Raw genomic sequence first — 22,342 nt, 5'->3', positions numbered from 1 at the left:
AGCAATGCATTTTTATGGATGAAATGTATTAGACATCTGTGTTCAAAAGTAACAAAAGAATGTAGAATACAAAAGCTATGAGAAGACAGTGTTTCGTTTAATAACTAAGGAGCACGGTCCGAAACCAGCAGCATTCAAAGGAAAGCCTAAAATCTCCAACTGCACCCTCTAAAACGCCGTAAGAATGCAAGGAATGACAACCTTGTGGGGAAAAGAATAAATGGACCGAGCCCTGCTGAAACCTCAAGGTCATGTGATCCACAGGATATACACTGGGGTTGGGCACTTTGGCGCCCAAGGCGGGCATTCGCTCCCACCACAGCCAGCACCGTGTGAGGGGGAGGGGAGGCACGGGCATCAGCGTGCTGGCAGGTGCACAGACACAGCTCTGTACCTGCATGTATGTGCCCACCGGTGCACAGATACCCGCACTCCCTGCCCCCCTCCCCCCGCAGCATGCCACTGGCTGCGGTGGGAAAGAACCGCTGCTTTGGGTGCCAAAGAGCCCAAGCCTATTACACACCACAACAGTGTGTGTGTGTGTGTGTGTGTGTGTTCATTCTGCCTATTCCAGCAGAAAACAACTGTTAATATTTTCCACCCAGTTTGAATCACATGAAGTTTGAATCACGCCAACAGGCAGGTGGAGCTTGGGGTTCTCCCAGAATTACAACTGATTTCCAGACCACAGAGATTAGTGTGTACAGAGAAAATGGAAGCTTAGAAGGACGGACTCCATGGTCTGCCAAATGCTCTCCTCCCCCGGCATCAGGAATTTCCCACACCAGAGCCGGCAACTGTTGGGAAAACAGAGAATCAATAGACATTCTCAAGCTACTTCAGTTTCAAAAGACAGGAAAACAAATGCCCAGCATTTTCCATTCTTAGCATTAAGGCTCATGAGGCACAAATGCATTATTTCAGCCCAAAGCTGTAGGGTGAATGCCCTGTGAAATGCAAGTTTCAATGACAATGGTTTTTAAATAAATCACTGAGCTCTGTGATGAATGCCAAGTGATAGAACAATGGGACTTGTGGTTTTTCACTAACAAAATTCTGCACCTTTCTTCAGACCCTTCCCTTTCCCTAAACTGAACTTCTGTTGCAAACTTGGTCCTGGCTATGTATCCTCCACTTGAAGGAATTGGGCCCAGAATCACAGAACTATAGAGTTGGAAGGGGCCATACAGGCCATCTAGTCCAACCCCCTGCTCAACGCAGGATCAGCCCAAAGCATCCTAAAGCATCCAAGAAATGTGTGTATCCAACCTTTGCTTGAAGACTGCCAGTGTTGCTTGTCTTGAGGACTGAAACCTTTTGCTTTGCTTGAAACCTTTGCTTTGCTTGAACCCATTGCTTTGCTTGAAACCTTTGCTTGAAGACTGCCAGTGATTATTCAATCTAGGGATTGAATAAGGTAAGGTTGCAAGCTCTGGGTTGGGAAATAATAACAATAGGTAAGTAGGTAGGTAGGTAGGTAGGTAAGTAGGTAAGTAGGTAAGTAGGTAGGTACATAGACAGACAGACAGACAGAGGCAGGCAGGCAGGCAGGCAACCAATTTATGTAGTCTGGAGATCAGTTGTAATTGTTGTTGTTAGGTGCGAAGTCGTGTCAAACCCACCGTGACCCCATGGACAATGATCCTCCAGGCCTTCCTGTCCTCTACCATTCTTCAAAGTCCATTTAAGTTTGCACCTACTGCTTCAGTGACTCCATCCAGCCACCTCATTCTCTGTCGTCCCCTTCTTCTTTTGCCCTCAGTCGCTCCCAGCATTAGGCCACCTTCTCGTGAGGTGGCCAAAATATTTGAGTTTCATCTTCAGGATCTGGCCTTCTAAGGAGCAGTCAGGGCTGATCTCCTCTAGGACTGACCAGTTTGTTTGCCTTGCAGTCCAAGGGACTGCAAGAGTCTTCTCCAGCACCAGAGTTCAAAAGCCTCAATTCTGTGACGCTCGGCCTTCCTTATGGTCCAACTTTCACAGCCATACATTGCAACTGGGAATACCATAGCCTTGACTAGACGCACTTTAGTTGGCAGGGTGATGTCTCTATTTTTTAGGATGCTGTCTAGATTTGCCATAGCTTTCCTCCCCGGGAGCAAGCGTCTTTTAATTTCTTTGCTGCAGTCCCCATCTGCAGTGATCTTGGAGCCCAGGAAAATAAAATCTGTCACTACCTCTATTTCTTCCCCATCTATTTGCCAGGAATTGAGAGGGCCGGATGCCATGATCTTCATTTTCTTTTTTCTTTTTTTCTCAATTTTTAAAATTAATTAGTTAATATTTATTGATTATATATATATACACATACACAAGATTGTCGTTGATTAATTGATTCTCTTGAGAGATTCATCCCCCCTCCTTCACCTCCATTCAGTCATTGGTTAGTTTAATAGTCCACGAAGAGCTTCCATTGCTTCTGGAATTCATTTTCCGGTCGGCTATTGATTAATACTGTCAGTCTCACCAATTTAGCAAAGTCAGATAGCTTTTCTAGCCAAAGTTCTGTTGTGGGTATCATCTTCACTTTCCAGTTTTTAGCCAACAGTATTCTGGCCGCCATTGTAGCATAAAAAAATAATACTCTAGCCTGTACCGGCAGATTGTCCAGAAAGAAACTTAATAACCAATACTCAGGTTTCATTACAAACTTAATTTTTAGCATCTTTTCTAGCTCCAAGTGAACCGTAGACCAATACTTATACACCCTATGACACCTCCACCACATGTGAAAAAATGATCCCACCTTCTCCTGACACTTCCAACATTTGTTATTACCCCTATTGGACATCCTTGCTAAAGCTTTTGGTGTTAGGTACCAACGATAAAACATTTTATACCAATTTTCCCTATCAGCCTGACTCCTAGTTAGCTTTGGTATCTTATTCCATATCCCTTCCCAAGTTTCTAAAGAGATTTGAGTTTTGAGGTTCATCATCCATTTAATCATGCAGTTCTTAATATGTTTCAGTCTCATATTGCAAGAGTATTTTATAAATTTGTTTTTGTAAGTGGGGTTTTTCCTGTATAATGATTTGCTCAAACTTCGTTAGGGATATTTTAACACCCTTTGAAGTTCCAAATTCCATTTTGAGTCTTGACTTCAGTTGGTTATATTCTATCCATTGCAATGGAATTCCTCCTTTGTTCAGAGTTTGAAGGTCTTTTAGTCTGCCTGTGTTAGTTAAGATGTCTATATACTTCAGACAGGATATCCTTGTTTGCTGTTGAGTGGTGAAATAAGCCTCAATTGGTGATTAAATTAGGGAGCATGTTGTCGATAATCTACCCCTATCTTAGCCAAATCTTCAAGGCACCATCAAACCATAGGCTGTTCTTTATTTTCTTCTTTTTGTTTTTTGTTTTCTGACTTGAAGAGGGCCAAAGAGTTTCATGCAAGCTTGATCCCAGTCCAGCCTTATCTAACGCTAAATCTTTGAACATTGGGTTAATCATCCAATCCGCTAGCATAACTAACATTGCAGCATGTGCGTATAGTTTTAAATTTGGCACAGCCTGTCCCCCTCTCTTTTTGGCATCTTACAACACTACCTGGTAGCGATCCTTGGTTTCTTATATGCCCAAATAAATTTATTCAGTTCAGATTGCCATCTATTCAGTTGCTTATCACCAAGTGTATGGGTAGAGTTTTAAAAAGAAAATTTATTTTGGGTAACACATTCATCTTTATTGCAGCAATGCGGGCAGACCATGAGATCTTCAGTTTGGACCAACTTGTTAAATCTTGTTTGATTGCCTGCCATAACTTCCCATAATTATTTGTTATGAGCTCTGATATATCTTTACTCAGATATACTCCTAAATATTTAACCATTTTAGGATTAACTTCACATCAAGATTTGCTTTTTATTAGATCTATTTCTGAGTCCGACATTTCTTGTAATAGTATTTTTGTTTTAGATCTATTAACTCTGTACCCAGCATATGAGCCAAAGATGTTTAACAATTTGAAAAGAGCTGAGATAGATGTTTAGGGTTCTGTTACGACGCAGACAACGTCATCCGCATAGCATGGAAGCTTGAATTCCTCTCCTCTAACCTTCAAACCAATATTTATCAGAGGATCGTATTAAGGTTGTAAGCATCTCTAAGATCAAGTTAAATAGTAGAGGCGATAGTGGACAGCCTTGCTGTGTTCCATTTTTAATCATAATTATATCTTCTGTTAGCATGCCGTTAACCAATAACCTCGCTTTTTGTGTATATATGCTTGCAACCAAGTTAAAAATATATTTCCACAGTCCATTCTTCGTAGTGTTTCCATTAGGAAGTCCCAATAGACGTTGTCAAATGCCTTTTCCACATCTAGAAACAAAAAGGCAATTCTAGTTCTTTAAATTTGAGCAAAGTCAATTGCACTCAAAACAAATCTTAAGTTATGCCTCATCAGTCTTCTTGGGATAAAACCAGTTTGATCCGAGTTTACTAAGTCACCTATACATTTCTTCAATCAGCCAAAAGTTTTGCAAATATTTTATAATCAATGTTTAATAGAGATATAGGTCTGTAGGAATGTGGAGAGGATTGATCTCCTCCTTCCTTTGGTATTAGAGAGACAGAGGTCCATTGCCATGATTCAGGCAGTTTCTTATTTGGGTTCTCAATGACTTCATTCAACAGTTGGAGTAGAATAGAGGTAATAATATGTGAAAATTTCTTGAATAGATAGATGATAATCCATCTTGTCCCGGTGCCTTCAGTAATTTTGCCGTCAATATCGCTTCGTTAATTTCTTGTGTTGTGATTTTTGGATTTAGGATATTTTTATGGTGTTCCATAAACTGTTTGATCGGTATGGTCCTGCAGAAGGTAGTACAGTCAATGGCCTGCTTCCGGCCTTGGCATAGTTGTTGAAAAAATTCTGTGAAACATTGCTGGATTTCAGATTCAGTAGTATATTCTTTCCCATCTAGCTTCAATTGGCTTACATTGTGTTTTTGAGCTTTTACTCTCAGTTTGTGGGCCAGCCATCTTCCGGGCTTATCAGCCCATTCGAAATCTTTTTGTTTTAGGAACTCTAGCTTTTTCCTTAGGTCTTCTAATTTAATATTATCTCTTTGGGTTCGCAACGGTTTGATTTGTTTTGTGACCTGTCTCGTTTGCTTGGTTTAATGTAAGTTTTCTAATTGTTTGAGAGTTTTCACAATTGGTTCAGTTCTTCCCTTCATTTTTTCTTTATCTTCATATCCATATGTAATAAAATACCTCGCATAAAGGCTTTGCTGGTATCCCAAACAGTTGACAGCGATACATCTGCGGTCTTATTTATTGGGAAGAATTCCTTCAGATCAACTTCACCCCTTTGTAAAATCTCCGGATCTTCTAAAATGTAGTTATTCATCTTCCACCGTCTCCTGCCAACTCTTTTATAGGATATTTCTACCCACAGGGGGTTATGATCAATGAATGTGTTTGGCAATATTTCTGTTTTGGCGATTTTAGGAACCAGATGCACTGAAGTCCAGCATTGATCCAGCCGTGAGTATGAATTATGTCTACTGGAAAAGAAAGTGTATTGCCTTTCCTTCAGGTGTTTCATTCTCCATACATCAGTCAGAGAGTGCTGTTGGAAATCCATCAAGGCTGATTTAAGGAAATTCTAGCCGTATTTTTTTGCAGATTTATCTAAGAGAGGGTTCAAAGTTGCATTAAAATCGCCAATTATTACGAAATAGCTTTTTCATTATTTGGCGCATAAATATTTTCAAGGACCATGCTTTGTCCATCAGGGAGAGATATCTTTAATCACATGAAGCGCCCATCTGGGTCTTTACATAGAATTTCAGCTCTTATGTTAGAGTTCACCAAATATGTAACCACCCCCCTTCTTCTTAACCCGTACAGAGGCAATAAATTCCTGTCCTTTGTTAGTTTTTAAAAGATTTTGGTGTCTATCAATTCTGTGAGTTTCCTGTAAGCAAACAATATGAGGTCGCAACTTTTGAAGTTGATTAAAAAATTTTGATCTCTTATTAGCTATATTTAATCCATTAACATTAATAGAAATGATTTTTAAAGTCTCCATACCTAATAAATCAGATATCTATCTTGATCCTGATCTTGATCCTAGTCCAAATCCTAATTCTAGTCTTATTAAATTAGGTATCTTATCCAACGGTACCTAATGACTTAATTTAACGTTGTTCTATCTGTGGTTGATTAGTTATTTGTGTCAGGAAGTCTTCCAACTCTTGAGCTTGTTCAATTGTCTTTATAACTCTTCTGCCTGTAGGAAGTATCACCTCTAGCGTGAAAGGTATTTTCCGGAAATCTTATATTAGTAATAAAGCCTGCTGCACTTGAAATATAGCGGGCGCTAGCGGCCGTCCGACCTTTCCTGGTGCGGCTTGAATCCATACCGCAGCAACTCGCAGGCAGAAGTTCAACAGGGGTGGCTTCCCATGCCACACCGCCTGCCTAGAGAAGGAAACTCGCCCGGCTTCTCCACTGCCCAGCCGTGGGATCCTGGGAAAAGGGAGGGGGGCCTGGCACAGAAAAGACGGAGGGAGGCAGGTCAGAGTTGTAGGGATCACATTACCTTCGGTGAGAAGCGGTCCGTTGCCGGCGGTGCAGCTGGCGGGCGTCCAGCGGCGGCCGCCGCATCTATCCTGCCTGACAACTCAGTTTTACAGTTATATATTTCTTTTAAAATTTCTTTTGACTGCTGCTTTAGTAAATCTTCTGTGTATGTTTTTAGGTCTCTGCTTTGTTTTTCCAACAATCTAGCTATTTGTGCCATATCAAGAGATCTTTCCTCATCCGAGTCTTCCACTTCCACCTCCACCTCAATATCTTTATCCTTTTTCCCCTTAGCTCTCTTGACTTTAGTGGCTCCAGCTATTTCCCTTTTGCGTTTCCAAAAGGTTATTACGTCTGCTGTTACTTTCTTAATTGGGGATCTAACTGTCTTAGGGAGCTTCCTTTCTTTTTCTGGCATAAACAATTCAAGATTCAAAGTTAAATAGTAATGCTGATGCTGATAGCAGTACAGGACAGTTAATATAATTACTTCAAGGCTAGTTCTCAGTTAAACAGTATTATTCCTTAATTAATTCCTTCACAATTTGCCCCGTTCCAACAGTAAAGGGTAAGCTTTTGAGTTATTGCAATCAGCTTGTACAATTCTAAACAATACCCGAAAGAAAGAAAAATAAAATTAAAAAGTATGGAATCCCGTTTTTTACAGTAACTGTTAATCAGTTGTAAGAATATCTTAATTCTTAATTCTATTTCTAAGCTATATATCTATCTACTATTTAACCTACAAATATTAAATACATTAGATACATGAAAGACAAAGCTGAGATTGTAGGGGGGTAGGAAAGGGGGAAAAATCAGTAAAGAGATTAGGGAAACAACCAAAAAGAAAAAGAAAAAACAGGAAAGAAGAAGGTCAAAGCAAGAAGAGAGAGAGGGAGTGGGAGTGGGGGTACTTAGCCTCTATTGGATCAGTATCCTATAAACAGCTAGGTTAATATCCTTTGCGTTCTCACAGCTGCACCAAGAGGTTCAAAGAAGATCTCAAGCGCTTTAGTCCTAGCCGAATAGCAGTTAATAGTCTTCAAAGAGGGAACAAAGGGGAAAAGAGAGAGAGAAAGTACAAAAGGGAAGGTATAGGGGGGTAGAAGTACCCAAGTAAAGTACTGTAAATTAATGTCCAGTCCTAATTGTTGGGGATTTCTAGTACACCTTCACTATGTTCAAAAAGCTGTCAGAGAATCCAGGACTTCTTTTCTTTTCTTTTCTTTTCTTTTCTTTTCTTTTCTTTCTGAGTCCTCAGCAGTTCACGGAGATCAATAGCAGCATGGTATCAGACAGTATCAGGGGCAGCTTTTCTGAGTCTTCCCTACTTAGGACCCCTGGCCAATCATAGAGTTTGCCTTTGTTTGCTTCACTTTGCAGAAGAGTTTTAAAGGGGCCGCCAGACTTGTGCACCAGAGGAATTCTCTTAACTGTGATTTTTTTTTAGGGTTTGGGTATTAGTTTTAAAGGTTTTAGAGGTTTTAAAGTCTCTCAAATCGTCTTGATGGTCTGGTAATTCCTCTGGCTAGCACTGGCTAGTTAGCACTCGAGCCTCCACGTCTTGAAGCAACCCCACCCCCAAGCTTCTCACTCATTGTCTACTCACACTTTGTTTGTCTCACAGTTTGTAGTTTGTGATACAGAGAACATGTTTCTAAGATTTAAGTACTTATTTTGCGATGTTCAGTGTATCCGATATCCAGAACGGGAAAAAGGAAAAGAGGGAAAGGGAGGGAAGTAAAGAGCTGAAAAGGCAACGGCATTTTCTGAGCCCCTTTCTTCCAAGCGGCTTGTGACCCAGGGACAAGCCCCCGCGGGCCAGTCGAGGTCTCTTTTGACCCAATAGGGTCTTTAGAGAAGACTTCGGTGATACTTGCAGTTCTCACCAGCGTCTAACAGGCAAAAAATAGCCTAGTCCTTCCACTTGAAATGGGAGTTCACAAAGAGTGAACTAGTTTGTTGCCTGGAAGATCTTCATTTTCTTGATGTTGAGTTTCAAGCCAACTTTTGCGCTCTCCTCCTTCACCCACATCAACAGGCTCTTTAGTTCCTCTTCACTTTCTGCCATTAGAGTGGCATCATCTGCATATCTGAGGTTGCTGATATTTCTCCCTGTTGATATTTGTGAATCCTCTAACCCCACCTTTCTCATGATGTTCTCCGCATACAAATAGGCAAGGCGACAGTATACAGCCTTGCCAAACTCCTTTCTCAATTTTGAACCAATCAGTGATTCCATGTCCGGTTCTCATTGTTGCTTCTTGACCTGCATATAGGTTTCTCAAGACACAGATAAGATGCTCTGGTATTCCCATCTCTTTAAGAACTTGCCACAATTTGTTGTGCTCTACACATTCAGAGGCTTTAGCATAGTCAATGAAGCAGAAGTAAATGTTTTTCGGGAACTCCCTAGCTTTCTCCATGATCCAGCATATGTTGGCAATTTAATCTCTAGTTCCTCTGCCTCTTCGAAATCAGTTGTAATTAGGGATGGGTGATTTAGCACGAATAAGCTGAAATGTACCCATCAGTGCTGATTTGGGGGGGGGGGGGCAGGAGTGGTTTTCAGGAGAAGCTTAGCCATGCTGAGAAACCTTAGATTCAAATGGGTAGCCATGCTGGTCTTAAGTAGCACAATAAAATCAGAGTCCAGTAGCACCTTTAAGACCAACAAAGATTTATTCAGGGTGTGAGCTTTCGAGTGCAAAACTCTGACGAAGAGTGCTTGCACTCGAAAGCTCACGCCCTGCATAAATCTTTGTTGGTCTTAAAGGTGCTACTGAACTCTGATTTTATTGAGAAACCTTGTCTTCCCGGAGAGAACCATAAGGAAAGGTGGTATATAAATGTTTAATTAATTAGTTCATTCTAGTGGGAGGTCCCCCCTTCAAGGATCGCTGCCTTGTTGTGGCAAGGGGGCTTGCGTAGTTCAGTGAAGCTATGAGCTATGCCGTGCAGGGCCACCCAAGACGGACAGGTCATAGCTGAGAGCTCTGACAAAAGGTGATCCACTGGAGAAGGAAATGGCAAACCACTCCAGTATCTTTGCCATGAAAACTCTATGGACAGTTCCAATAGGCATAACGATATGACGCTGGAAGATGAGCCCCTCAGGTCGGAAGGTGTCCAATATGCTACTGGGGATGAGCAGACGGCTAGTACGAGTAGCGCCAGAATGAATGAAGCGGCTGGGCCAAAGCCGAAAGGACGCTCAGTTGTGGAAGTAACTGGTGGCGAAAAGACAGTCCGATGCTGTAAAGATTTTTATTCCATAGGAACCTGGAACGTCAGATCCATGAATCAAGGCAAGCTGGACGTGGTTAAACAAGAAATGACAAGATTGAACATCGACATTTTAGGAATCAGTGAACTAAAATGGACAGGAATGGGTGAATTTAATTCAGATGACCATCAGGTATACTACTGTGGACAAGAATCTCGCAGAAGAAATGGAGTAGCCTTCATAATCAATAAGAGAGTAGGAAAAGCAGTCTTGGGATACAATCCCCAAAATGACAGAATGATCTCAGTTCGAATCCAAGGCAAACCATTCAATATCACAGTGATCCAGGTCTACGCCCCAACCACTGCTGCTGAAGAGGATGAAGTTGATCAGTTCTATGAAGCCCTACAACACCTTCTAGAAGCAACGCCCAAAAATGATGTGCTTATCATCATGGGGGATTGGAATGCTAAAGTAGGAAGCCAAAAGATAACCGGGATAACAGGCAAGTTTGGCCTTGGAATACAAAATGAAGCAGGGCACAGGCTGGTAGAATTTTGTCAAGAGAATACAATGGTCATAGCAAACACTCTTTTCCAGCAACCCAAGAGACGACTCTACACATGGACATCACCAGACGGTCAACACAGAAATCAGATTGACTATGTGCTCTGCAGCCAAAGATGGAAAAGTTCTATCCAGTCAATAAAAACAAGACCAGGAGCTGATTGTGGTTCAGATCATGAGCTTCTTGTTGCAAAATTTAGGCTTAAATTGAAGAAAGTAGGGAAAAGCACTAGGCCACTCAAGTATGAACTAAATCATATCCCCGACGAATACACAGTGGAGGTGACAAATAGATTTAAGGAATTAGATCTGATAGACAGAGTGCCTGAAGAACTATGGACGGAGGTTCGCAACATTGTACAAGAGGTAGCAACTAAAACCATCCCAAAGAAAAAGAAATGCAAGAAATCAAAATGGCTGTCTGAGGAAGCTTTACAAATAGCTAAGGAGAGAAGGGAAGTGAAAGGCAAGGGAGAAAGAGAAAGATACACCCAATTGAATGCAGAATTCCAGAGAAAAGCTAGAAGAGATAAGAATGCCTTCTTAAATGAACAGTGCAAACAAATAGAAGAAAACTATAGAATGGGGAGGACCAGAGATCTTTTCAAGAAAATTGGAGATATGAAGAGAACGTTTCATGCAAAGATGGGTATGATAAGGGACCAAAATGGTAGGGACCTCACAGAAGCAGAAGAGATTAAACAAAGGTGGCAAAATTATACAGAAGAACTATACAAGAGCGAGCTTAACATCCCTGATGACCACAATGGGGTAGTTACTGACCTGGAGCCAGACATCCTGGAATGTGAAGTCAAATGGGCCTTAGGAAGTCTGAGCAACAATAAAGCTAGTGGTAGTGACAGCATTCCAGTTGAACTATTCAAAATCTTAAAGGACGATGCAGTAAAAGTGCTACACTCAATATGCCAGCAAATTTGGAAAAGTCAACAATGGCCACAGGATTGGAAAAGGTCAGTTTACATTCCAATCCCAAAGAAGGGCAATGCCAAAGAATGTTCAAACTACCGCACCATTGCACTAATTTCTCATGCTAGCAAAGTTATGCTCAAAATCCTACAAACTAGGCTCCAGCAATATGTGGACCGAGAACTTCCAGAAGTACAGGCAGGATTTCGAAGAGGCAGAGGAACTAGAGATCAAATTGCCAACATACGCTGGATCATGGAGAAAGCTAGGGAGTACCAGAAGAACGTCTACTTCTGCTTCATTGACTATGCTAAAGCCTTTGATTGTGTGGAGCACAACAAATTGTGGCAAGTTCTTAAAGAGATGGGAATACCAGAGCATCTTATTTGTCTCTTGAGAAATTTATATGCAGGTCAAGAAGCAACAGTGAGAACTGAACATGGAATCACTGACTGGTTAAAAATTGAGAAAGGAGTTCGGCAAGGCTGTATACTGTCGCCTTGCCTATTTAACTTGTATGCAGAGCACATCATGAGAAATGCGGGATTAGAGGAGTCACAAATTGGGATCAAGATTGCAGGGAGAAATATCAACAACCTCAGATATGCAGATGATACCACTCTAATGGCAGAAAGTGAAGAGGAACTAAAGAGCCTGTTGATGCGGGTGAAGGAGGAGAGTGCAAAAGTTGGCTTGAAACTCAACATCAAGAAAACAAAGATCATGGCATCCGGCCCTCTCAATTCCTGGCAAATAGAAGGGGAAGAAATGGAGATAGTGACAGATTTTATTTTCCTGGGCTCCAAGATCACTGCAGATGGGGACTGCAGCAAAGAAATTAAAAGACGCTTGCTCCTGGGGAGGAAAGCTATGGCAAATCTAGACAGCATCCTAAAAAGCAGAGACATCACCCTGCCAACAAAAGTGCGTTTGGTCAAGGCTATGGTCTTCCCAGTTGCAATGTATGGCTGTGAAAGTTGGACCATAAGGAAGGCCGAGCGTCAAAGAATTGAGGCTTTTGAACTCTGGTGCTGGAGAAGACTCTTGCGAGTCCCTTGGACTGCAAGGAGAACAAACCGGTCAGTCCTAGAGGAGATCAGCCCTGACTGCTCTTTAGAAGGCCAGATCCTGAAGATGAAACTCAAATACTTTGGCCACCTCATGAGAAGGAAGGACTCCCTGGAGAAGAGCCTAATGCTGGGAGCGATCGAGGGCAAAAGAAGAAGGGGACGACAGAGAATGAGGTGGCTGGATGGAGTCACTGAAGCAGTAGGTGCAAACTTAAATGGACTCCGGGGAATGTTAGAGGACAGGAAGGCCTGGAGGATTATTGTCCATGGGGTCGCGATGGGTCGGACACGACTTCGCACATAACAACAACAACAACAAAGTGGGAGGTCTCCCACTAACAGAATCCTGACTCCTACTTGGTAGGCAAACAGGGTAAAAAAGGGGGAAATTTCCATCACATCCTTATCCATTGTTGTTCCTCTTTATATTTCTGAAACAGCCTGGGGGTGGGACGTGTCCGGCTGTCCAAGTTGGAATAGGGCCAATCAGGGTGCAGCCAGCTTATCCCTAATTGGTCCTGCCCCTGCAGCTCTCGCCTCCATCCCTGGACACTAGCCTCTTTGCTCTCAGATGCCTCAGTGCCTGGAGCCAGCAGCAGGTAAGCGGAGAGGGCCCTGGGCAAAGGGTGGTGGTGGAGGCCTTGCTAACGAGGGCCTCTTGGCCTGCTAGGCTGGGCCTGCTCACAAGGGCCTCCCAGCCTGCTGACTGCCTGCTAAGGAGCTCTGTCCTGGCCCTAACGAGCTGCCCAGCCCCCGCTCGCCCCACTTGATTTGGCTGCAAGCTGCCGCCCACAGCCACCTTAAGTTGCCTGTCCAGGGGCCAGGGGAGGGGACCCTTCCAGGACCTGCTTTTAGGAACGGGCTTTGAAGCTAGTTGATGGTATGATGTCATTTCTTGGACAAACAAGAACTATAAGTGAGGTCACACTTGTCTAGGATTCAGAAGAAAACCTTAACTCAAGAGTGGTGAGATGTCAGTTCAGTGTTCATCCCGGAGAAGATATTATAATGTTGGTGTGGCAGCACTTCCAATGTTCCTGAGAGAGCAGCTCCCCATGTCCCCATCTGCCCTTGAAGAGCCCCAGAGTTGCTGAGGACACTTTTGCAACGTCCTGATCAGGTCCCTCTGTGAGCACTTTTGTGTTGTGTGACAGACATTTTTTACTAGCAAGGAAATAAATGGGTCATAGACATTAATTTGGTGACGTCAAGAAGCCCCCTCTCCTTCATGGCTTGTGCCAATCAGTCAGCAAAGGCAAATGTGTTCAGCAAAAACTTCCGAGGTATCTGCTCTGCGGTGGAAATGGAGGACATTTGGATGTTGCTACCTCTTGCTTATCATTATCCGCGGCTGAGAAAATTGATTAATCTTTTCAGGAACATTTTTTCACTGCATGAATTACTCTCCCAAACAATAACATGTTGAGGCTGAGAGAACATGCTGTTAATACAGGCAAAATTCCATTATGAGGATAGCACAGCAATAACCCTCCCAAGCAAACTTGGGGGGAATACAAATCAGCCAGTTATATTTCAAAACAAAACAGCCATGCAGGGATCTGGAAGGATAAACAGAGCAGTGGTACAGAAAGGAGTATGGAAATGGGCTAGTTTTTCACAGCTCACAGAAAGAAGAGTTGCCAGCTCTGATGGCCATTTCGCACGGCTTCAAAGTAGCAGAATGGTTGCTATTTGGAAACGCTACTAATTTGCCATAACCCACAACGTCGTAGACAATCTGCAACAATCCTGAAACCAATCAGCAAAAAGCGCTTCGTTGTGGCGCTTTCAGGGGAATCCAGAAAAGTGGATTCACCCTCCGGATAGCGATACACTCCTGCAACCAATCTGCAACAGTAGCGCTAAAGACCTGTGCGTTACCATTGTTGCTGGTTCTTCAAAGTCCCTCCCCCTGGCTCTCTCCTCCAAACTTCCGGCGAAGCGATCGCCATTTTTTTTTCTCTGAGCGAGCGGGGATAAACGCACCGGCGAGCCTCTTTCTGTTTAGAGGCTTCCCTGGCTTCAGTCCTTCACCTTTAGTCACTAAGCACAAACCACTGAAAAGCCTGTTTGCTGAAATAAAGTCCCTTTATTTTTTACAAATAAATTCAGCCGAAAATCGGGCCCGTGAGAGGGGGGGGGGATTTTTTTTTAATCACTCGAGGCAGCATGCAAACGATCATACAATCAAACGACAGCTCACATTAGGCAGCTGGATGGGTCTCTCCGTAGCAACGAATCTACCTAGATTCGTTGCTATGGGTCGTTTTTTTTTTAAAAAAACCTTTCTTAAAGGAAAAGGGGCTGTTTGGGAGCATGCTAATGGCTGCCCATTGGCTGCTTGACGGCCAGGGGCGGGACGAGCTTGGCAATAGCGCTTCCTTTCTAGCGATTTCTGCCGAGACCGGAAGCCTGTGGGAAACGCTAAAAAACGCAACTGATTCCACTACAAAGGCAGGTATGCATAACGACGAATTCCACTATTTTAAATGGCGATTTTTCATTCCGCAAACAATTTGCAACAAAGATCCCTGTGCGAAAAGGCCCTGAGTTAGGAAATACCTGGAAATTTGAGGGGTGGAGCCTGAGGATGGCAGGGTTGGGAGAGGAGAGTTTAGCAGGGTATGCCACAGAGTACACTTTCATTTGCTCTTTTGTTGTTGTTAGGTGCGAAGTTGTGTCTGACCTATCGCGACCCCATGGACAATGATCCTCCAGACCTTCCTGTCTTCTTCCATTCCCCGGAGTCCATTTAAGTTTGCACCGACTGCTTCAGTGACTCCATCCAGCCACCTCATTCTCTGTCGTCCCCTTCTTCTTTTGCCCTCAATCGCTCCCAGCATTAGGCTCTTCTCCAGGGAGTCCTTCCTTCTCATGAGGTGGCCAAAGTATTTGAGTTTCATCTTCAGGATCTGGCCTTCTAAGGAGCAGTCAGGGCTGATCTCCTCTAGGACTGACCGGTTTGTTCGCCTTGCAGTCCAAGGGACTCGCAAGAGTCTTCTCCAGCACCAGAGTTCAAAAGCCTCAATTCTTTGACACTAGGCCTTCCTTATGGTCCAACCTTTGCAGCCATACATTGCAACTGGGAATACCATAGCCTTGACTAAACGCACTTTTGTTGGCAGGGTGATGTCTTTGCTTTTTAGGATGCTGTCATAGCTTTCCTCCCCAAGAGCAAACGTCTTTTCATTTCCTTGCTGCAGTCCCCATCTGCAGTGAGCTTGGAGCCCAGGAAAATAAAATCTGTCACTATCTCCATTTCTTCCCCATCTATTTGATGTTGAGTTTCAAGCCAACTTTTGCAGTCTCCTCCTTCACCCGCATCAACAGGCTCTTTAGTTCCTCTTCACTTTCTGCCATTAGAGTGGTATCATCTGCATATCTGAGGTTGTTGATATTTCTCCCTGCAATCTTGATCCCAATTTGTGACTCCTCTAATCCTGCCTTTCTCTTGATGTGCTCTGCATACAAGTTAAATAGGCAAGGCGACAGTATACAGCCTTGCCGAACTCATTTCTCAATTGTGAACCAATCAGTGATTCCATGTTCAGTTCTCACTGTTGCTTCTTGACCTACATATACATTTCTCAAGAGACAAATAAGATGCTCTGGTATTCCCATCTCTTTAAGAACTTGCCACAATTTGTTGTACTCCACACAATCAAAGGCTTTAGCATAGTCCCTAGCTTTCTCCATGATCCAGTGTATGTTGGCAATTTGATCTCTAGTTCCTCTGCCTCTTCGAAATCCTTCCTGTACTTCTGGAAGTCCTCGGTCAATATATTGCTGGAGCCTAGCTTGTTGGATTTTGAGCATAACTTTGCTAGCATGAGTGCAATGGTGCGGTAGTTTGAACATTCTTTGGCATTGCCCTTCTTTGGGACTGGAATGTAAACTGACCTTTTCCAATCCTGTGGCCATTGTTGAGTTTTCCAGATTTGCTGACATATTGAGCATAGCACTTTTACTGCATCGTCTTTTAAGATTTTGAATAGTTCAACTGGAATGCTGTCACCACAACTAGCTTTATTGTTGCTCAGACGTCCTAAGGCCCATTTGACTTCACATTCCAGGATGTCTGGCTCCAGGTCAGTAACTACCATTTTGGTCCCTTATCATACCCATCTTTGCATGAAACATTATCTTCATATCTCCAATTTTCTTGAAAAGATCTCTGGTCCTCCCCATTCTATTGTTTTCTTCTGTTTGTTTGCACTGTTCATTTAAGAAGGCATTCTTATCTCTTCTAGCTTTTCTCTGGAATTCTGCATTCAATTGGGTGTATCTTTCTCTTTCTCCCTTGCCTTTCACTTCCCTTCTCTCCTTAGCTATTTGTAAAGCTTCCTCAGACAGCCATTTTGATTTCTTGCATTTCTTTTTCTTTGGGATGGTTTTAGTTGCTACCTCTTGTACAATGTTGCGAACCTCCATCCATAGTTCTTCAGGCACTCTATCTGATCTAATTCCTTAAATCTATTTGTCTCCTCTACTGTATATTCGTCGGGGATATGATTTAGTTCATACCTGAGTGGCCTAGTTCTTTTCCCTACTTTCTTCAATTTAAGCCTAAATTTTGCAACAAGAAGCTGATGATCTGAACCACAATCAGCTCCTTGTCTTGTTTTTATTGATTGTATAGAACTTCTCCATCTTTGGCTGCAGAGCACATAGTCAATCTGATTTCTGTGTTGATGGTCTGGTGATGTCCATGTGTAGAGTCGTCTTTTGGGTTGTTGGTAAAGAGTGTTTGCTATGACCATTGTATTCTCTTGACAAAATTCTACCAGCCTGTGCCCTGCTTCATTTTGTACTCCAAGGCCAAACTTGCCTGTTATCCCGGTTATCTTTTGGCTTCCGACTTTAGCATTCCAATCCCCCATGATGATAAGCACATCATTTTTTGGCGTTGCTTCTAGAAGGTGTTGTGGGACTTCATAGAACTGATCAACTTCATCCTCTTTAGCAGCAGTGGTTGGGCCATAGACCTGGATTACTGTGATGTTGAATGGTTTGCCTTGGATTCGAACTGAGATCATTCTGTCATTTTGGGGATTGTATCCCAAGACTGCTTTTCCTACTCTCTTATTGATTATGAAGGCTACTCCATTTCTTCTGCGAGATTCTTGTCCACAGTAGTATACCTGATGGTCATCTGAATTAAATTCACCCGTTCCTGTCCATTTTAGTTTACTGATTTGTAAAATGTCGATGTTCAGTCTTGTCATCTCTTGTTTAACCACGTCCAGCTTGCCTTGATTCATGGATCTGATGTTCCAGGTTCCTATGGAATAAAAATCTTTACAGCATCGGACTGTCTTTTCGCCACCAGTTACTTCCACAACTGAGCGTCCTTTCGGCTTTGGCCCAGCCGCTTCATTCATTCTGGCGCTACTTGTACTAGCCGTCTGCTCATCCCCAGTAGCATATTTGACACCTTCCGATCTGAGAGGCTCATCTTCTGGCGTCATATCGTTTTGCGTTTTGAACTTGTCCATTAGGTTTTCATGGCAAAGATACTGGAGTAGTTTGCCATTTCCTTCTCCAGTGGAGCTCTCAGCTATGATCTGTCCGTCTTGGGTGGCCCTGCACGGCATAGCTCATAGCTTCACTGAGCTACGCAAGCCCCCTTGCCACGGCAAGGCAGCGATCCTTGAAGGGGGCCTCGCTAACTAGGTGATCATAAACCTGACTAGGGTCAAGACTGCTGTGCACAGAGAGACCTCCTTTTAGGTTGCCATCTTCCATGTGAGGATCTCTACCCCACCTTCTCACAGGGAGAGGAAGAGAAGGCTATTGGAAACTGCTTTGAGACACCTGAGGCCTGCTGGATCACTGTGACCCATTCCGAGTTCTCTCAGACCTCTCACAGCCCCACATCCCTCACAGGTTGTCTATTGTGGGGAGGCAAAGGGAAAAGGTATCTGTAAACTGCTTTGAGACTCCTTTGGGTAGTAAACAACAGGGTACAAACTCCAGCACTTCTTCTAAGGAGCAACCATGGAAGAAGCATGTGGGCACATAATATTATGCCAACAGTAAAAAAAATGGAGACAGAAGGAGCAGGGTGGACACCTGTGTACTGTGACCACTGCATGTGTATTAGGGCAGGGGACATTTCGGTGTCTGTGGCCTAATTCACACAAGAAGGGAAACGACACAGAACTGGGAGGAATTGGTTGTCATGAATCTCCCCTTGAAGAGTCTCCAGTCTGATTTTCCCTTCACCTATCTGAAGACATGGCTCTGGAAAGCTCATCTGAAACCACTATGCCACAATTCCCAAAGGTCAGTCTTCTCCCACACTCAACAAACATTCCAAAGCACAGGTTCTTGACACCCATATCTCCACACCCACGCCCTCATTTGTCTTCATGCCACCACAACCTCCCACACAACACACACATTCAACAGACTGGACAACTCCTCCCCTTCCTCTTCCCACCGCCAAGGTCTAGTGCCCCTAGTTGAAAATAATCATGGTCCCTCTGACTTTACTTTTTGGACTGTGCAGAAATTAAATGAAAGGTGGTCATTTAAAAAAGAAAGCAGATTCGCTTGTCAGGCTGCAAACATTTACACCTAAAGGGTTAAATGTGCCTTTTTAATTGCATCAGATTGGGTAAAAAAACGGAGGAGAGATGACGTCAACTCAATGTCAGACTATAGGAATCTCTTCCAGTGCACTTGCCAGCCCTTTAATCTCTTTTGATAAATCCCTGTGGGAGACGAACAGGTTGGCAATTCTTATTCTGCCATAGAAAAAAAGGTTTTTTAATTCTGAGGGGCTTTCCGCACCGGGATCCTTGTAGCAAATTGTTTGCTGAACGAAAAATTGCCATTTAAAATAGTGGAATTCGTCGTTATGCATACCTGACTTTGTAGTGGAATCCAGTTGCGTTTCCATCGTTTCCCACAAGCTTCCGGTCTCAGCAAAAATCGCTAGAAAGGAAGCGCTATTGCTGAGCTCGTCCCGCCCCTGGCCGTCAAGCAGCCAATGGGGAGCCGTTAGCATGCTCCCAAACAGCCCCTTTCCCTTTAAGAAAGGTTTTTTTTTTTAAACACACCCGTTGCAACGAATATGCGTTGATTCGTTGCAACGGAGAGACCCATTCAGCTGGCAGTGTGTTTGAGCTGTCGTTTCATTGTTGCCACGATCCCCACGAGTGAAAAAAAAATCCCCCCCCTCACGGGCCCAATTTTCGGCCGAAAACAGTGTAAAAAATAAAGGGAAAATACATCAGCAAACGGGCTTCTCTGTTGTTTGTGCTTAGTGACTGTAAAGAGCTCTGGGGAGGGACTGCAGCCGGGGAAGCCTCACCGGGTAAACGAAGGCTTGCCGGTGATTTGATCTCCGCTTGCTCAGAGAGAAAAAAATGGCGATCGCTTCGCCGGAAGATCAGAGGAGAGAGCCAGGGGGAGGGACTTTTTAGAAACCACAACAATGGTAACGCACAGAACTTTCCCGCTAGTGTTGCAGATTGGTTGCAGGAGTGTAGCGCTTTCCGGAGGGTGAATCCACTTTTGGGGATTTCCCTGAAAGCGGTACAAGGAAGCGCTTTTTGCGGATCGATTTCAGGTGTGTGGCAGATTGTCAACGACGTTGTGCATAATGGCAAATCAGTAGCGTTTTCAATTGGCAACCATTGTGCGATTTTGAAGGAGTGCGGAAAGCCCCTGAGTTACAACTGACAAAGTGCTGGAAAGACTTATCTCTGTTTTTTTTTTTTTAACCAATTCTTCATACCATCTCAAGGCCAGAATATGCTCTAGGAGTTTTTTGTGTAAGAGTTCCCATAGGCCCCTTCCTCCGGACTGTCACTTTGTGCCTGCCGATTGGGCCCTCCGATTGTCAGTCCGGCAGCAAGGGACTAATTGCGAGCCGTACACAGTGCGGCTCCCAATTGGTCCCTTGCTGCCGGACTGACTAATCGGGAGGTGCAAAGCGCCTCCCGATCCACCCCTTTCCTCCTCACCCGCCGCCGCCTGCCGCCATAACTTCCCTCACCTCCACCAGGCCACGTCACGGCCTTGCCGCGCCACCGCAGCCTCACCTCCTCACCGCGCTGCTGCCGCACGACGAGACTCTGCACGGCCCCAGGTATCCGGTGGCGAGCCACGCCGCGCTGCGCCGCCCCACACCCGCATCGGGACCACCGACTCCCGCAACCCGGCCGCGCCACCCCGCGCCCACGCCGGCCCCCTCGCGCCCGCTGCATTAAGACTGATTTACTAGTGTGTGTGTGTGTGTGTATGTATATATATATATATATATATATATATATATATATATATATATATATATATATATATATATATATATATATATATATATATATATATATATATATATATATATATATATATATATATATATATATATATATATATATATATATATATATGGCACGACTAGCCTTGTCCATGCATTTTATACCCAGTGACTGGTGCTGCTCCTTATTTTCTTGCCACTCAGACTGGCAACGGCTTTCCAGGGTCTCAGGCTGTGGCTCTCACATCACCTGCTCCCTGGCTGTTTGAGCGGGAGACGCTGCTGCGAACTGAACCAGGGACCTTCTGCAGGCATTCTTCAGACTTTGAGAAACCCCAGAAGTGGTGCAATCGTGCAAAATATGTTTTGGAAGCATAGCCCCTCCATTTCCCACCCCATCCAGGCCTATCATTGGCCATTTTGGGAGGGGGGGGGAGGAGAGAGACACTGGGTACAGGTCTTTATACAGTCCACATAACACACCCATATTAGGTCTTTATCTAATGAACCACCATGTACAAAGTTTGATAAAATTGTCCAGTGAACTCAAGGCCTGTGCTTACCTCTTCCCTTGTTCATCCTCAGGCACATAGTGGGTGTTTCTTCCCTGTCTGGACTGACTTTCCCCCTGCATCAGGCAAGCTGCCAAGGCACCTTGCAGATATCTGTACAAAGTTCCCTCTAAAGGTGAGATCCTTTACGAGAGGCAAAACCCTGATGGTCACTCCATCAGTGGTGCCCCAGGAAAGGAAAGTTTGGCAGTGGCAAGCAGCTATTCCTCTAGGGGCAAATTATCCCCGTGGTGGCCAGGCGCTGGACAGTGAGAGACAGAGGGGATGGCCTCGGAATTGGAAAGAGAAGCTGGGAATTCTGATCCTCAGCAGGCCATTCCATATAACGGTCAGTGCTGACAGGGGTGACCTGAGAGAGAGGGGGGGGGAATGGTGGAATATAGCTTGTAAACTAAAGCAGGCCCATTCTGCCACAACTGGAATAAAAGTTAAGTAAAGAAATTCTATAAGTCTCAGGCAGTCTTTAAGGATATGAAGTAGCGGTCTTGAGCAGTCTTCTTTGCCCTTGGAACAGGAATGAACTTAAAAATACATAACAGTGCTCTGTTTTCACATGGGGGGGGGGGTCATCAGGGCTTTTGTCTCCAGTAAAGCCCAATCAAGAGAGGGAAGCTTGAAGAAGAAACATGGTCGGCAGGCAGAGTCAAACAGGGTTCAGGTTTGTAGCCAAGGAAGCCTAGGACGTCTGCTATTCCCCTGGGTTTCTCGGACCGATCCATTATTCACAGCCCAGCTTTCACTTGTGCACCTTAAACAGAACACATCAGAACACATCAGGCCATCAGTGCATTGCAGGGGGTGGGGAGGGGGGAGGAAATTGCAGCCTTCGGAGAGCCCCGTCAGGAAATGAAGTCTGCCAGCTGAGCCACTGTATCTGTGCAGGCACCGTTAAGCCATTTGCCAGTAGATGGAGTAGTTAAATCATCTGTCTGTCATCCATCTCTCTTGATTGGTTTCTAAATGGCCAACATCCACTGTTTGTAGGCATTGTTAAATTTTCACCTCCTGGCTTTAAGGTTTCTTGACAGCCGCATCTTTCTTGTTACAAGCAAGGAGCTGAGAGCTATACACTCTACTTGGGCGGGTCAAGAAAGAAAACGGTTCAAGCTTCCCCAAGCTGAGATGCAGCAAGGGCAGGGCACTAGCTGGTGAGCAGCCGAAGGTGAGACAC

Source organism: Paroedura picta, chromosome 8, assembly GCF_049243985.1.
Source record: "Paroedura picta isolate Pp20150507F chromosome 8, Ppicta_v3.0, whole genome shotgun sequence".
NCBI classification, from domain to species: Eukaryota; Metazoa; Chordata; class Lepidosauria; order Squamata; family Gekkonidae; genus Paroedura; species Paroedura picta.
The sequence above is the reverse complement of the archived record's forward strand: the minus strand, read 5'-3'. Positions refer to the sequence as shown.